General features: G+C 39.1%; 1 long non-coding RNA gene across 2 annotated transcripts in view; it reads right to left on the bottom strand.

The window, feature by feature from the left end:
- LOC120591128 (uncharacterized) overlaps positions 1–4,097 on the bottom strand; it is a 67,918-nt gene extending 63,821 nt beyond the window's left edge. For both annotated transcript variants that reach the window (XR_005649840.1, XR_005649841.1), the window contains exons 1-2: positions 3,304–4,097; positions 1,621–2,408 (exon numbers count right to left, since the gene is read on the bottom strand). This is a non-coding gene — a long non-coding RNA (uncharacterized LOC120591128). The remainder of the gene's footprint in view (positions 1–1,620; positions 2,409–3,303) is intronic.
- Positions 4,098–18,666: the final 14,569 nt, after the last annotated feature.

Raw genomic sequence — 18,666 nt, 5'->3', positions numbered from 1 at the left:
GCTCATGAAAATCTTTCAACTTCTTTAAAACCAGAAAAAAAAACTTTTTAGTTAGAGAAAATGGTTTCATATAGAATACTAATATATTTGCCTTTAGACCAATAGAGCAAGATATGTTTAATATTATGGAGGAAGGGAGCCCCAAAGTAAAAACAAAAAAAAAATGCTTAGGTCCCAATGAAGCTCACAGACACATTCCTACAGTGTCGTCAAAGCAACATCTACGATAGGGGGTTGTAGTGAGGAGTATATGCCTGAGAATCACAGAAATTATTAATAATTCATCTTGGCCAAGTTTTTATGAAGGAAATAATGGGCTGATGGAAAAAACAACTGACTAGCATCATCTAGGACACCATAATGGTGATGATAAGGGATTTGTAGCTAGACAGTACTGGATTCACATTCTGGCTCATTCACTCACTACCCAAGTGACCTTGTAAGTTACTTAACCTTCGTAAGCATCAGTTTCCTTATATAGGCTAATACTTCCTATCTCATAGGATTAATGTGAATAAGTGGGATAAGGTATACAAAGTACTTATCACGGTGCCAGGTACATAGTGAACAGTTAATAAGTGACGGCTCTTCTTGAGACTATTTTTATTATTTTTATCACTACTATTATAATGATTATAGTTTTTAACTCATATAGCTCAAAATCAAATAACCTGCCTCAAGCAATCTTTAATTTACAAAACCATACTTCAGCGGGGATAAGAACTCAGAGGGTTCATGTTTAGAAGTTGGATCATTTGTCTTTAGCAATAATCTGGACCAAAAAAATGTAAACAGTGCGCGGCAGACTTAATGTTAGCCTTCCTCACTCTTTGGTGTGCATTGCCCAAATAAAATAATTTCATCAGACATTTTAGTGTGGAAAACAAGAAAGAAGGAGAGCCACCCTTCTTTCAAGATACTAGTCCTAGAGTCTAGGGCTATGATATCTAATATGGCAGCCTCTACCCATGTGTGGTCTTCAGTCACCCTGGCTGCATTTCAAATACTAAAGAGCCATATGTGGTTAAAGAGCTAGTGGTTACCATATTGAGCAGGGCAGATATAGAATTTTCTACACTTATAGAAAGTACTACTGGACAGTGCTTATCAAGTCTAGAGTATCAGTTGCCCTAAATAACCTCTGAAAACAAATCCAATTGTTATTTAATATGATCTAACTTAAAACCATACAACTCCGCAATCTGGTGAATGATAGGTCTTAGAAACACCAAGGAGATTTATCTCTTTTTTCATTTCAATAAGATGCTTTAATTTTTTATTAAAAATCTTCTACAGCATTCATAGAGATCCATAGTATCATGTTTGTATAAATTCTGTAGTTATGCTTATATAACAATACCGTTCCCACAACCCCCCCGCCCCGCCCAGATAATTTAAGGGAAAACAAAACAAAAACAAGTAAGCAAATATGGCAAACTAACTAGTTAACAACAAATTGGATTATTTAAATTTTCATTAGTCTTAGCTTTCAAACTTTTTATTGCAACTCACAGGAGAAAATATATTTATTTTGTAACCTAGTGTAAACACACACAAACACAATCGAAACTACAGTTTCATAAAGTAATACTAACACTTAGTTTCTCTTCCTGTTCTTACCTTTCCTCCTCCTCTTTCTCATTTTCCTTCTTCGATGTTGGTTATCCACTACACTGATTTCATGATTCACAAAGGGGTCATGATCTGGAATTAGAAAGACATTGATCTAAACCAAGACTGCAAATGCAAATGCCTAAATTTGGGCAAGTCGCAAATGTACGTAAACTATGAGAATGAAGAGCACTTGGCCCCTTGAGAAGGCACAGTGGCTTCTCAGCTCCAATCAACATTTTTTATGTAGAACTTGTAACTGTTCAGGAGAAGCCAAATATCATTACTTTTGTGAAGCCTTCCTTAAAAGTATGGCAAATAATCCTTAAAATTTTTTAATGCTTGTCAGCCAAACAAAACAAGTCTCTCATGTGGCATTGGTCTAAGAATTAATTTTCTAGTTCCACTGGTACAGAAGCAGGTTCTTTTTCCTTTACAATGAGAATTCAGACTCCTCTAAAACAGATATAGCACAATCTTCTGTCTTCTCATTACCCGAAGAGGAAGAAAGGAGGGATCCTTAGCTAATGAAGGGGTTTGAAAGTAATAATTTCTCTTGGAATGAGGCCATGTTGGGTGCCCACCAAGAAGAGCAGAGGGAGTCAGTCATTTCAACAGCATGGAGTCCTCAGAAAACTGAGTTTATCTTTGTCCAATCAGAGGAGAGAGAGAGAAGCTCCATCAGCAGGTCTCATTGAAGATTGTCCGTCAATAACGGCCTCTGGGGGTCTCTCTTTGAAGGTCAGCTCAGTTAATTCTTACTCTTCCTTAGACTAGCCAGGCATCCAGGGTCAGAGCTGCCAAGGTAAAATAGTTAACCAATTATTTTAAAACATCTATAGCTAAAGCACACTTAAATTTCAAATGTAAATGCTACTACTGTATAATTAAAAAGTCGAATCAGCCTGCTTTATAGCCAGTGCATCTGGGCTTTAATCTATTAGTAAAATTGCCAATATTCAAATATTTTTTTTAAAAAATAAACTCTTATTTTGGAATAATTTTTGATTTATAGAAAAGTTTGAAAAATTGTATAAAGGGTTTCTGTATATTTTCACCCCCGTTTCCTGTAATGTTAATGTGTTACACAGTCATGATACATTTGGCAAACTAAGAAATTAATACTGATACATTATTATTAACTGAACTACTTCATTTGGATTTCATCAGTTTTTTCACTTATGTCCTTTTCTTGTTCCAGGATGCAATCCAGCATACCACACTGCGTTTCGTTCAACTTTTTTGACCTACATAAAACGAATACTTTAGGATTCAGTGGAGTAACTAAAGAAGAAAAGTCTTATTGCAATGTAGCCATTAGATCCTGGAGAGGAGATTGTCTCCGAGACCCATCGTCCTCAGTTGCCAGTTTGAGGTACTAATCTCATCTAGAAGAAACTAAACACAGCCATCGGCTTCTGAGTCTCTGTTTCTGGCCTAGCATGGTGACTGTCGTGAAGTAGGTGCCAATGAACACATATTGAGTATCTACTTCTTGTCAACAAGCAATTCTTCTGTCTCTGAAAACTCACGCGGGGATAGAAGAACCACTTCCTGCCCAGAAATTGCTCTCTAATTTCATTGTCCATCTACGACTAATGCCGTCTTGAAATAGCAATGTTTGTATGTTTACTGGGGCTGCCATAATGAAGTCCCACAGACCAGCTAAATAACAAAATTTTATTTTCTCACCGTTCTGGAGGCCAGAAGTCTGAGATCAAGGTGTGGGCAGGACTGGTTTCATCCGAGGCCTCTCTCCAGGGCTTGCAGATGGCATCTTCTCCTTTTGTCTTCACGTGGTCTTCCCTCTGGACGTGTCTGCTTCCAAATTTCCTCTTCTTATAAGGATACCAGTCTTAATGGGTTAGGGACCACTCTGGTCACCTAATTTTAACTTAATTTCCTCTTTAAAGATTCTATCTCCAAATATTGTCCCATTCTGAGGTATTGGGAGGTAGGACTTCAACATATAAATTTTGGGGGGCACAGAACTTGGCTCATAACGTTGTTAAATATATCTGAAATTTAGGAGTTTTTAAAAAAAAAAGTCAAAGGAAGAATCTTCCTAAATCCAGTGTCACTCATCTTCAGAGACCCAGTCCATTTTCCTCTTTCTTGAGTATTCTAAACACTTTACTTTATGACTAGACCTATGTAAGCTACTATCAGATCGAATTGCCTCATTCTATGATAATGCAGTACCTTCCACTAGACTAGATCTCTAAAATGCCTCCAGTCAGCTGAAAAGACTTCAGAAGGCACTTTTTCTATATCTCTACATATCTCTTTGACTGACTAGATATCCTTCTCCAAAGTCTGTAAAGCAGCAGGGCAGGCATCAGTAGTACCATTGCTGTAAGAGCCAAAAAGCAGTGCATAAAGCCCTTTCATCACTGAAATCCTGTGCTTCTAAGAATGTGGGTGGGTCCAAAGCACATTTTTCTAACTCATTTCTGTGCGTGTATGTGTGTGCGTGCACCAAAGATCATTATAATTTTTTAAAGCTTATCTAAGATAAGCTTTAAGGCTGCAATCTGTATTTGGAGACTTTCAAAAATGAAAACAATCAGTTTGCAGACGTAGATACTCCAGAGTAGATACTTTGATAACGAAAGGCTGCAGGGGGAAAGCAATTAATGGGGAAGAGGCCAGGACAAAAATGAGCCCAGGGAAAGCTACTGGGGAGAATGAGGAAGGGGAAGCACACAGTGACCAGTGTGCTCACCAGATGGTCATTAGCCCAAAATTATCAGGCACCTGAAACAACAAGGTCAAGAAAGTGATCTAAATGGTACATGAAATATTTGTTTAGGAAACAACATGGTGAGAGAAAGACTCAAAGAGTTAAATTGGATTGCTTACCTTTACCAATTGCAGAATTAAAGAGCAAAAATTCAAGCGAAGCTTGTAGGACTGGGGAAGTTCTTTTAATTAATCCCTTGAAGAAAACTGTTAGGAGTCTGAGGGTGGGGAGTGGGCAAGGCTCTGACCAATCTCTTGGTGTGGGGACCAGCAGAGGGCAGGGAGAAGAATGGCCAGCAGCCCTGCCCCCCAAGGCATCCGGATTCCAGGCCTCCGGGCACCAAGGACAAAGGCCCTTCCCCCTTTGTCAGCCTTCCTGTTCCCAGGGATTGTGTGCTCCAGCCCTTTGATCAAACTCGGGCATTATCAAGGTCTCAGGGCTGGCTCTCGGTCCCCTCGGTGTTCCCAGTGAAAGGGATTATGCCTGGCCCTTTTAGGATTGCTGCTTTCCCCACCTGAAGTCACCAGATCTCTAACAGAGCTTTCTGCCACTGTCTCAACCCTTGAAAAATGTTAGGAGATGGGCAGGGTGGATACATTCTCAACATAAGTCCTTCATCTTTAGTGTTTCTGGTGATAGTGGTTTAAATGTTCTTTACAAATTCCCATCACGGAAAGATAATCCACCCACAGCCAAACTGAATCTCTCGAAGTTTTGGACCTGTTTTCCCCGCTTACTTGCCGAGTCAATTTTAGTCATTCAGCCTCTCTGGTTCTGAGTTTTCTCCTTTTAAAAAACTTAGAAATATGAACTAAGCAAGCTCTGGAGCTAGATTTAAAAATTCTATGATTCCTTCACTGTTATATATTCCCAAGAAAAAATGTTGACTCCGCAATGATACAAGTACTATGTATCTCACTGGTTTCAAGAAATAGATAAACAGCAAATAGAAAATGAAGAACCTCTTTAAAAACTATTTCAGTTGGTAACGCTTTCTCTGTAACTCACCATTTTAATAGGGAGTTGGTGTCTAACATGGCCAGATTATAATGCCTCTGGATAACACTTTTCCCACTTTATTTAAAGAAAATATAATGACGACTCTATTCTAGAAGGATTGATTTCTCTTGTTCTTGCTCCATGGACCACTCCTCTTTCTAGTCAGGGGGAATTCCCTTCCTCACAGCAGTAGCAAGAAAAGTGACTCAGGTGCAAGAGAAAAATGTCAACTTGAGACCTCCTGGGAATTGTTCAAGATTCACCATAAAATTGCATCGATTTAACAAAGCAACAAATTAGGATTATATCTGAAAGTAATGATTAAATTAAGCACATTTGAAAAAGCCCTGAGAATGTTAGAGTTATTTTATCATTATTGGTGACAATGTCTTGTATTCACTGAACTCAATGAGCTTACTTTCTATTTGGCCTACATATCAGAACTTAAATAGTTCAGAAGTTCACATTCAGTGTTTTTTCTTCAGGATTATATGAAAGAAGTTTCTGGACACCAGAATCACAAGATTTATCTAATTTTTTTAATCTAATTTTTATCTAATTTATCTAATTTTTTCCTGATCTTTGTTTTTAGATTTTAAAAAATGCTGTGGGAACTTGCCAATATCTCAGAGCTTTTATTGCCATAATATTTGGGGTGAAGCAGGGAAACCCCTGTGGGATTTCGAGAGAGACCCTTGTCTCTGACTCTGTCCCTATATCAGGTCATTATTTTGATCTTCAAATCTCATCCAGAATCAAGATTTCATTCATTCTCATAAGCCATCACTTAATGAGGTTGATGTTTAAATCTCTGCTTCCAGATTCCATTTCTTTCCCAAGCCCATCTCTTTGCAGTAATCATTTCTACTTGATGTTTCTTCCAAAAAGCTGCCTCCCTGATATCCTTTATTCTAACATCAGCAACACTGTTCTCCTGGCCACTAGACTTAAACTTTATCATCATCTCTAACTAGTCCTCTCTGTTAACTGTACTTCAGTCATCAGACCATGTCAGTTCTTCCTTCACAGTGTCTTTCTGGTCCTAACTACCATCACCCTGGTCTGAATCCTCATGCCCTGATCATTTGGCTGTCATTTTCTGCCCAATCATCATGCAAGTTCCTTCAGATGTATTAATTCATTCGACAAACATCTGTTGAATGCCTCCTCTGTTCTCTTCAAAAACCCTCAGTATCACATTGATTGACATCTAGGGAATAAGATGTAAACTCCGGAACCTGACATTCAGCTCCCCTACATATCCCCTTAAACTTGACCTTCATTACTCTTCACATGTACCCGCTCTTCTCCAGACAAACAGTTTCATTTGGTTTCCTCTGATAATACTTAGAGCATCCCCTCTTCTTTGGATTCCCTACCTGCAAGTCCTTTCTCCTTTCCTCACTTAATCATAACCATTTCTCCTGTGGCAGCTGTTCCCTTCGCTCAGTTCCTATTGGTTACTCTGTTTCCTTTACTATGGGCACTTGCAAAATCCTAATATTGCTCTCTTTATTTTTCTATGTCTTGTCACCCCAAATGGACTGTGATCCCCTCTAGAGAGATAGAGTGTCTGCGTGTATCTCTGTGACCTGTCAGTCCAAAGGAATAAATTGCAAGGAGGAGGGACAATGAACAATGTTTGAGTCCCTACAGTATACCAGAGAACCTTATATATCAGGGTTTTCTTTTCAGCATCACACTTAATTCTCTCAACCAGGATCCAGCCCATCTGTTTTCATAAATAAAGAGTTATCGGAACAGAGCTACATCTTTACATATTGTCCATGGCTGCTTTTGTGCTACAGTGGCAGAGTAGAGTTGTTATGGCAGACACTGCATGATTAGCAGAACTAAAATATTTACTATGTCTCTTTAAGAAAAAGTTTGTTGAGCCCTGGTCTAAACAATCAGAGGAGGTTAGATCTGTTATTACATGTTTTTATAGGCGAGGAAACAGAAGTTCAGAGAGTTTGAGTAAATTGCTTAAGCTAATAAGGGACCCAGCAAAAAACTGGAAGCCAGGTTTATGTGATTCCAGGACACACAGGCTTTTTGTTTGACCACAGGATACAGTCAGTGATCGTTACTGTTTGATGGGAGTGAGGGTACCACCTGTGTGACACACTTTGTCTTTTCTTCAGACTTTTGCAGGAAGTAATCCAGTGGCTAGAGTTAACTGGGATTTTTCAGGCACACAACAATTCCCTCTGACTGGCCTCATTAACATTATTTTAAAAGACACTTTCTGCAATTTTCCACCATAGCAGTTATCTCATGCTTCTGTAATTACCTCCAGGAGGACATGACAACTTGAGGGCAGGGGCTGTCTTGTGCCCTGAGCCTCCAATATGGTTTAGGCACAAAATAAACCCTCAATATATATACATTGCAGGATATTAGTTACAAGAATGACTACTATTTTGAGAGACAGAACTTATTTTCACAACTAGTAGATTTCAGTAGAAATTAGTATGGAAAAGCTCCCACTACAGGTCAGAGACCATCTTGATTTCATTCCTTGTGCCATCACTTACTGGCTCTACTACCGTGGGCAAGATACTAGATCTGTATAAACTTTTTTATTTCTACTTGTAAAATAGAAATCATGTAGTTATTTTGATGAGATGAAATGAGACAAGTAAAGCACTTATAGCAATTCTTGGCACACAGTAAGTGATCAGCAAACATAAGTTGTTATTAATATTGGCTAAAGTCTTTGTATCAGTGCTCAGAAAATTGAATTCATTTTGAAGAGTCATAGAATTATACAAATTGAGAAAGACAGCAAAAACAAACAATAAACAAGCAAAGAAAGAAGCAGACTAGAGGAGGATGAGGGAGAAAGAGAATAAGTCCTTCCTCTTCTTTATCTTTATAAGAAGTTTCCAGAAGATTTTTTTTTAACCAATAAATAAAGATACTTGTTTTCTCAGGAATATACCCGGCCCTACAGAGGAAAATGAGAGGAAGAAAACTTTACCCGAACAATAGTTTCAGAAGACAACTCCAAATATTAGTACACAGAGGGGAATAAAAGAATTTGCAAAGCAGTACGCAGTCATATTAATTATTGCACGTAATAGCCAGCGATGCCGAAACTGGCCCCTCACTGAGATTTGAATCATTGCCCTACAGTATTTAAACTGCTGCCAAGATCCCACATCATGGGAATCAGTTCTACCTGGAACAGCTATTACAGTTAGAATCATGCCCCATTTGAAGTCTTGACTTCATGGATGTGGTTGAGAGCTTGCTGAAGGAGGCAGGATTTGTTTAAGCCTTTAAGTGAGGAAACGACTGGGTGTGTAGCCGATGGCAGGCAGCAATCCCTGGGTTACAAGCTCAGGTCCTTTCTGCCAACTTTCAGAAATCCAATACAGAATGAATCCCTTCTGGATTCTTGGACTGTTTAGGAAAAGCTTTCGTTAAAACGTGATTCCCACTGATTCACTGTTCCTTTTATTCTTTGTTTAAGTTCAACTATAGAAGTCTGTACTCTATCTAAATATCTAAAAGACAAAAAGGAAAAAAGGAAAGAGTGTGGAGACAACTTCTCAGACTCTGATTGTCTTTTCTCTATAGGTTTTCTTTTTCCTCCAGAATATCAAATTACCCCCTGTGCACACATTTTACTCTTTAGTAATTTGGTTTTATATCTTCATTACATGATTTTGAATGACGTACAACAGAAGTCTATGTTTTGTCTAGTTTTGTAAAATTTAATTCTTGGAGTTGGAAAATCCATTTATTCTCTAAAGTAGATCGTGCATATTTTGGAATAGGCTACCAGGCAAAGGAAGTGAGATTTGCCAGAATGGTGGCTACTCTGCTAATATGATGTAAATCTCCACAGTGGGATCCACAGAGTCTGGTATGCCTTCCTACCCCCTCTTCCTAGGACATGGGTCACTTGTGCTCCTTCTGAGTAAGTCACTGTATTTGTACCGTGAGGGTCTACTTCCTTAAGCATTCCAGATCAGACCCAGTGTTAGTGCCTCAGCCAAAGGCAACCAGAAGGAGGTAAACACCAGGAAGACTTGTGGTCTATGAAGGTATTCCAGCCTGAAAACCCTTACCAGCAGGGGTAAGAGTTCTATATTGGATGGTGACCAACCCAATCAGAGCCTCTCTTGGGGTCTTATGCTGTTAGGGGGGAAAAAACCTAAACACAACTAAAAAGACAGAATAGGATCTATGGCATAAGCGGGAGTAGTCCTTTCAGAAAGTAACTAAAACAAATAGGAGCCAATTTAAAGAATGCAAATGTCACTGAAATCAAAGGCACTGGCTGTCACGATATTGTGTACATATATGAATATTCATATAATTATTATTTGAAATATAGCCTCCTGTTCCCAGAGGATTTTTCTAGTAAGTTGTGTGTACATGCTTGTGTGTGTGTGTGTGTGTGTGTGTGTGTGTGTGTGTGTGTGTGTGTGTGTGTGTGTTTGTGTGTGTGTGTTTGGTGGTGTTGGTAGTGGTAGTGGTGAAAGTTTGGGGTACCGTTTACAGACTAAGAATATGAAGTGGTTTGCGTGTGTCTGACACTTGTTCTGGTTGGCTTTCCATAACAATTGGACAAAGACTAGTTCATAGAACTTGAGAATTTGAGTGAGCTTCTTGCCTTTAACTTCCAATCAGCTTAGCCAATCTCTTGTCATGTTCCTAAAGAAATTATGCCAAACTGTCAGAAAGTTTGAGAGGACAGCGAGGAAGAAAAGGTTCTGTGCATAAAACTCAATAGTGGAAGGTATGAAGGATGTCAGCAAATCCTTGACACCTGAGGATAAGATGGTATTGTTGAATCTTATTTTGGAGCCCTAACCCCTGATATCTCAGAATGTGACTCTATTTAGAGATAGAGGCTTTTAAAGAAAGAGGTCACTAAGTTAAAATGAGGCCATTAGAGTGGGCCCTACTAATCCAATCCGACCGGTGTCTTTATAAGAAGATGAAATTTACACACACAAAGAGACACCAGGGCTGTACACATAGAGGAAGGACCATGTGAGGACACAACGAAAAGATGACCATCTGCGAGCCAAGGAGAGAGAGGTCTCAGAAGAAACCAAAGCTGCCAACACTTTGATCTTGAACTTCCATTCTTTATGATCGTGAAAAACAAATTTCTATTGTTTAAGCCACCGGTGTGTGATATTCTGTTATGGCAGTCCTAGCAGACTAATACAGGTGGCAGACAGAAGGAATCGCTCTACAAGGACTCGAGAAGGTGTAAGATCCAGCTGTAGTGAACTAGTGTCATTTCTATCCGTGTGAGAGCACGATGTGAAGGGGAGGGCATCTGCATTAGAGTGCCTACTGTATATAGGCAGTGTGATAAATACTCTGTACACCCACGTTTAATCCTCACAACAAGCTGGTGAAATGATTTGCTCTCCTTTAGCAGAAAAGGAAGCTGAGGCTTAGCAAGTGAAGAATCATGCCTGAGTTTACCAAAGAGGGTCAGGTGTGTCAGCTTCCAGGCAAAGACCAAGCAGCCTCCCAGGAGGCCCTGACAGGAAGAAAGTTCTGGGTCAAAGAGAGATTCCAAATGGGCTGGTGCTGAGCCCTGTTCTATATCACTAACACCAAAAAATGTCAGGGGCTGGCTGGTGTGGTAAAGCAAAGTGGCTCAGTGCACAAACTTTGGGTTACAATCATGTTTCTGCTACGTACTAGCTGGAAGATCTTGGGCAAATCACATTGTCTCATTAAGCCTCATTCCCTTACCTGTGAAACAGTAATACTTCTTAAAATATTGTGTTCACACTTCATAGGATTATTGAGAAAATTAGATAAATTAATGCATTTAAAGTACTTACCGCAATGCGTAGTAGCCAGGATTCTCCAGAGAAACAGAACCAATAGAATGTATATGGTGTGTGTGCGTGTGTGTGTGGTATGCGATGCGTCTTTCGTGTGTATGCTCGATGCGTCGTGTGTGGAGAGAGAGAGAGAAGAGAAGAGAGAGGAGAGAAGAGAAGAGAATATTTATTTTAAGGAATTGGTACATGTGAGTTTGGAAGCTTGGCAAGTAAGTGCAATATCTGATAAGGGAGGCTGACAGGCTGGAGATTCACTAGTTACAGTTTGAGTCCAAAGGCAGTCTCACATAGAGTGATGTTGCAGATGAAGTCCCAAGGTTGTCTGCTGGAGAATCCTTCTTGCTGGGAGAAGGTCTACCTTTTGTTCTAGTCAAACTCTCAACTGAATGGATGAGGCCCACCCACATTATGGAGTACCATCTGCTTTACTCAAAGTTCACTAATTTAAATGTAAATCTCATCCAAAAACATATTCACAGAAACATACAGAATAATGTTTGACCAAATATCTGGGTATCTAGCCAAGCTGACACATAAAAATTATGTGTTTGGCACTTAGAAAGTGCTCAGTAAATGTTCACTGTGATTATTTTTATTAGTCTTATTAATATGAAAAAAGAGCATCCTTTCTCTTATTGACTCGATTGTGGTCAAACTCAAGTGACATGGTCAGGAGTACAGGAAAAAAAATATGCATGGTCTAAAGAGAAAGAGAACTGAGCAACTGTTATTAAACCAAACCCTTTCATTCTCAGGAAGTAAAGAGGAAAAAATGGCCAGTACATCTAGATAAATAGTAAAAAGAGCTATTTTACACTTTATCTGGATAAAAAGATTATCAATATTATAATTACAGGATGTTTGAAAAGAATTTAACTGCCTTTTATTATTAAAATGTAGTTGACATACAATATTATTTTAATTTCAGATGCACAACATAGTAATGTGACATTTATATACCTTACAATGTGATCACCATGGTAAATCTAGTAACCATCTGTCACCATACAAAGTTATTACAATATTACTGACTATACTCCCTATGCTGTGCATTATATCCTTGTGACTTATTTATTTCATAACTCGAAGGTTGTACCTCCTTTTCTATTACAAATGGGTTCACTTTTTCTCAGATGACTAAGATGTGGTCAGACCTTCACCTCACACTCCTTTTCGAACTAGGCTGGCTTGGGCAAAAATTTCTCATTCATGGCCCTCAATTACTCCCACTGCAATTAAACATTTATAGAAGTTCAGACTTAGAACAAATAAGAGTCATCTACCCAAGGAGATTCTGAAGGGCCACAACAGTGGATAAAGGACAAGGCCAAGTAGGCGGGACTCTGAGTCTCCAACTTTTTTCAAAGAAATAACTCATTGTCTTCTTTCTAAATATTTGTCTTCTAACATTTCAGTCATTTGTAGAAAGTTTTATGGCTAAAAACAAACAAACAAACAAACAAACAAAACACTGATTTTGCCCAGCACTCCACCCGATGCTAGTATACCCCTGTCAAGGGTTCATTTAGTCTTTGCTGGGGGATCCCTGAATGGAGATCTCCAAATTTTATGAAACAATTTATTCCACTGCATCTTTAGGGCAGAAATTTCTTAACTCTGCTGAAGTCAAACAAATCGATATCACTTTTTGGGCTTTCAATTAAAAACAGAACGACAAAAGTCTTCTCTCTTACAAAGCTTCACCTTATTTCCTCCATTTGTGTTACAGAAAGGAGGTTGAAGACTGAAAAGAATAAACTTTGATATTCATGCCCCATAGGAGGACCAGTGTCCGATAATAATGAGAAGACTTTTCCTAACTGTACCTGCCAATGCCTGCTAAGGGGTCACTGTTTTCCAGAGGCATTCTAACTCCTTTGAAAGCAGTTCTTAAGGTAGTAGTTCTTAACCATTGACTTTGCTTCTGTGCTAATAGGGAGCACAAGCACAAATAGCCTGTAGGGCCAGGTAGAAAAATTCTGCACTGCAAAGGTATGGCATTTGACATACATATTAGTGTTAGGGATAAAAGGGGGTACTGAGTCTGTGGAGATGTAGAGAAGGTATGACCTGTCTTAAGAGCCTATCCTGAGTGCCAGCTGATTGTAACATGAGTGTTGCTAAATCTTTTGATTTGTAAAATAATATGGAAATCTAGATTTCTTTCATGAGACATTGTCTGATATTAAAGTAAAAAAAAAAAAAAGGAAAGATCCAACAGCATAAATCAGTGGACTGTACCATTGGCCACCATTTGACTAACTTTTGGCAAACCTTTATTCAGGACAGTCGGTATTTGGAACTTCTCTAACATTGTTGTATATAGTTGATCCCTCTTTTATCAATATGGCAGGGTTGTATGGGGCGTTAAAAGAGTGAGAGTTGGAGGAAGTAGATTGTCTCTTGTTATTTTAGGTTGAGCTGTGTATTAAGGTTCAGCTTTTTTTAGTTAAAAAAGGTAAAATATCTGCAGTTTCAAAAAGTTCAGCCTAGCGGAATTGTTGATAAGTAAGGTAATCCTGCACATAGTCCTATGACCAAGATAGACAATTCTTGATTTTGGGGGGCTGAAGATTAAGAGTATTAGAGAAAGTAGGCCAATTGTTGTTACTGATAGACTCTAAATTATAAAATGGCTCAAACACAATAAAAGGTTATGTCTCCTTCACCTACATGGTCCAAAGCAGCTTCAGGTTGCCAGGAATTTCTGCTCAAAACAAGCCTGATGGAGAAGTTGTGCCACCCTCAAGAGTCAACTTTCAAGGTAACTCCATGCGTCAAGATCCAGCAGCAGAAGCAGCAGAAGAAAGTACACGGGAAGTTTCTACGTGTCAGATCTGGGAGTGACCCACATCAGTTTTGCTCACATTCTACTGTAAAAGAAGCTAGAAATTGTATTCTCATTGTGTGCCAAGAAAGAAGAGAAAATGGATTAGTGACCAGTTGGCAATCTCTGACACATAAAGGAAGGCTCAAAGTAAGTTTCTTATTGGGTTAACACCTTGGAAGATTAGTCACACCAACCTTTAGGAGATGTCTCTGGCTCTGATACCTCAAATTCAAGCAAAGATTTGGGAAAGACAGTTTTCCAGGGGACTCATAAAATTCCAAATTTGGAAAAAAAAATTGTAAGCCATTTGTTGATTTACAAATTGTAAATCAACTGTAGTGATGGTTGGTAGGAAGAACATGGACTCTGCTACTAATTAGTTCTGTGATCTTTGGCAAGTTTTAACTTGTCTGACTTAGATTCCTTTCTATCAAATGAAGATAAAAATATATAACTTTAGTGTTGTTATAAGAACTTGGGACAATTTATGTAATATACATGCACAACACATAGTCATTGTGAAATCCAGCCAAATGGTTGTCCAGGCTCTATTAGCTGTCTTCACGTACAGGAAGCTCAGTGCTTTCAGAGGAGCCTTTTCTATTTCTATGCAGAGTTGACAGCCAAGAATGTTCCTTGTCTTAAGCAGAATCTGTTTTCACCTTGAATCCTACTTCTGTCTACTAAAACCAGGCAGAACGAGGTTAATCATTCTTCCACAAGCCAGCTCTTCGGATATTTGAAAATAACACTTCTACTCTGAGATGATTCTTCCAGTTTCTTCAGCTTTGAATCTCTTACCATGCTTGTTGCTCTCATCCAAAAACCTCTCTTTTGTCTTTATGTCTCTTAAAATGTGATTCATAAATTGGAATATCATACTCCAAGTAAGGTCTGACTAGCATAGAGTACTGTAGTAACTTCCTCTCTTTTGTTTAAGAAACGTATTAGTCAGGGCTAGGGTATCAGTTATACTGCTATACCAAAAAGACTTCAAAATATAATTGTTCAAATAAGAGAGAAACCTATTTTTCTCTCATGTAACAATCTAACCATCTAAAGATAGGAAGGTGGTTCAGGGCAGGCACTAAGATTTCTTTTACTTTAAAGCTCTTTCTGTCCCCCAGGATGTTGCCCACATCTGTACGGTGACAGTTGGCTCACCTATGCCACATTCAAGTTCTAGTCTACAGAGAAGAAAATAGAGGGGAAGTAGAGAGTGAGCCATGTTCTTATATGGACGTGAACACAAGTTGTGCTCATCACTTCTGCTTTATTCCATTAATGAGAATTTAGTCACATGGTCACCAGACACAAGGAAGACTGGAAAATATAAATTCTACTTTGGGGGTGAGAGGAAGAGAGCGATATACTTTACTTTGCTAAAACTGAAAGCAGGTTCTATTTCTAGGAACAAAGAGAAATTTCTCTCATATAGAGAAAACTGAGAGTCACTGCCATGCGAAGCTAAAAGTTCCAAAGCTTTGAAGGAATTAGGAATGACTAGCAGGTATGAGTAAAAATTGCAAGAAGAAATGGGGAAAAATAATAAACAGGTGTCTATATCTCAATTATGTGGCAAGCTAGAAGGTAACATGACAAATGGCTAAATAAATTCAATTGTTGTTACCTGAAAACTGAATGACTAAACTTGGTAGATACTTTAACCAAAAAGTTAAGTGAGAAGTTTTAAAAGTTGTAGGTCCCTACATATTGCAGTTATGAAACGATCAGGTAGAAACTGTCTTTCCTAAAAAAAAAAAAAAAAAAAGTGAAAAAAAAAAACAGTATGAAATGAGAAAAATGATCTCTACCATTCTCTGAGGAACAGTGAGATTGACTGAACTAAACAGGACTTTCCAAACTTCGCTTTCAATTATCCCACCCTCAGGAGAACGGGCAATTTAATATGGAAATTCCCAAAATGTCAATAAATGAAAAAGCAAACAAATTGGAGAAAACAAATATTTTGATTTCGGAGTCGGATGGGAATAATTACTGTAAAATATGTTAAATTCCTAGCTTGGTTTCTGGTGGTTTCTTAGGGTTTTAAGATTTCATTTTCATGATTCATTGGCCACGAATCATTGAAAATACCAAGAAGTATAACATGCTTTAGGCTGAATGCATAAATCCCTCCTCAGATTTTAGTAGGACTCAAATATTGACATTTAGAAAGAGGAATTTTCCCCATATGGTAATGACATTCAAGTACCAATGTCACTGTTGAAAAATACAACTCCAAGTGTATGCCCTACTGAACATTAGTCAATTAGGCAGCAGCAGCATCTCATACACACACAAAAGGATACTATGCTCATTAATATAATTGCTTTTATAAATGAAAAGCAAATGCTAAAGCGACCGCATTTTACGTTCTCCGTTATGAAATTATAGTTGATGGTTAGTACAATAGCAAGAGGCAGCATCTGAGAACATATAGGGCACTAGGCTGGAAGACAGAGCCGCCAAAATTTCCCTGGGTAAACTTCCTGACAGAATCACTTTCAGAAAAGAACTGAGGTTATCAAATCTGAAATCATTTTTTTTGGAATGGGAAAGTCCCCATAAGAGAAAGATTTTGGAATTTTAAAATTAATTTAAAGGCAGGTTTAGTTCACTTCTCTCAGCATCTGTTCTGTGGGATTGCTTTCTTCCTTTTTGCCCCCAGAGGTAATTCTCAATAACCTCCTTCTAGAACCAGCTTTGAAGTCCTCTGCACACCTGCATAGATTATAAAGAAGGTAGGCAGAGCTTCTACACCCAAACTCTAAATTCACATCATGACAGTTAAGATATGCCCTCTAGCAACTTCTTTAAAAGGTAAACCCAAGCTTGATATAATTTCCTGAAATGGTTAACCCTTGCCCAGATTTAGCACATATTCTCATACTGGAGAGAGAGAATAGACTCATATAAGTATAATTCTTTCTTTGGAACGTATTTGATCTAAGTAGATAAGCTTTTCTGATAGGTGCTCCCAGAACATTATGGAGACTTCATGACTATCCCTTATTCTTTGCTCAGGGAACAAAAGTGACCAAATGCATCCTCTCGATAGGTTCCTCTACCTCTTTGGCCTCTTAGACTTTGAATTAACCTGTTAGTGACACTACCGGAGACTAAAGAACGGGACGTTTCTCTTTCTAACATTACCTGGATCACAGCCCTTACTCCATTCTTTTTCCCCTATGTACCCCTCCTTATCCCAAGTGACAAGATGGGGTGGGGGCTGGCCATATTTTCTAATGGAGGTGCTAGGATAGAATTGAAGGATTACAGGAAGGTGCAAGAGACTGAGACTAAAAAAGCCACAGCAAAACGTTAGGGTTTGAGTTGGGTTGGGGGAATTCTAACGCCAGGGGTCAAGAGTCTAAGCAACAATGCATCAAAGAGGCGGTCATGCTAGCCAGGCATAATAGACAAGGGAAAAGAGCAAGGAGAATGTAATTCAGAGCCAAATGTTTGCCCTTAGCAGGAAGCTCCTAACATCTTTCCAGTTGGAGTGGGACTAAACTCTGAGCCCAGCCAGCCTAGGTCTTGAAGGTGCAGGCAGGGAAGTGGCTGCACCTGGCTCAAGTGGATGTACATGGAAAACTACAAATAGGCACCTGGTTTCTGGTTACAGATCTGGTTCTGATCCAACACCACTCCCTGACCCCATCCATGAACAATAAACTCTCTGGCTCCCTTCTCTGAGCCCTTTGCCCAGCCCATTTCTCCATCTGGTCTTTATCTTGTGATTTTGGCCTAACCATAGTTCCTGGACTGGTCCTAACTTTACCCTCTGTGTCTAAGGTCAATCTTATTTGTGTTCCTGATAGGGCTGATAACGACCCTAGTGGAGGTCTTTCCTCTTTGGGCCTTAGATCTAGACTATTTCAAATTCTAACTAAAATGAATCTCGAGGCAGAAAGCACTATCTTGTTACCAAGAATCCTATTTTTAAAAAAATATCTTTCTCCCAGCTTATCCTTTCTACCCCTGACTCTGGCCTTTATGCAAAGGGAGAAATCATGATATGAAGGAGATTTGGCCAGGATCTCATATCTAAGAACCCTCAGCCAGCTCCCACCATAACAAAAGATCCCCAGAGGACACCTTTCTCTTTGTTCCCCTGCCCTTCTCTGGCCTCCTTTCTGGTGAGTTGTGAGCCTGTTGATCCTTAGATGGAGACAGCCTGAGAGGCTGCTCTAAGCTGCCTTTCTTCTGCCACCCAGGCTTGTTCCAGCAACACGCCCCTCGCAACCACACCCTCCACCAAGCTGGGGCTGCCTCCAGCCTGTCTTACTGCACCTGCCTCATGACAGAACTAAAGATTATTCCGCATAATATTTTTGCTTACAATTTGTATTTCCTCCTACCATTGTATGTTCTGCTCCCAAGAGTACACAGACTCTCTTCTCTACCATGTCCATTTCTAAGTTTCCCATCTTTGTGGGTGGAATTTCTCTTCCCAGAAAATAATGCACACATGTGTGTACGTGCACGCATGCACACACACACACACACACACACACACACACACGCACACACAAGATGCATACAATATCAGGGTCCTCGGGTGAAGATGCTGGCTCTAGGGTTAGTCTGTTCCTTCTGATCTTCATAAATTGACCTTTAGATACTTTCGCCAGGACTTTCCTATTCATTTT

Source organism: Pteropus medius, unplaced genomic scaffold (assembly GCF_902729225.1).
Source record: "Pteropus medius unplaced genomic scaffold, Ma_sr-lr_union100, whole genome shotgun sequence".
In the NCBI taxonomy this organism is placed as follows: Eukaryota; Metazoa; Chordata; class Mammalia; order Chiroptera; family Pteropodidae; genus Pteropus; species Pteropus medius.
This window is presented reverse-complemented; position numbering and strand designations above follow the sequence as displayed.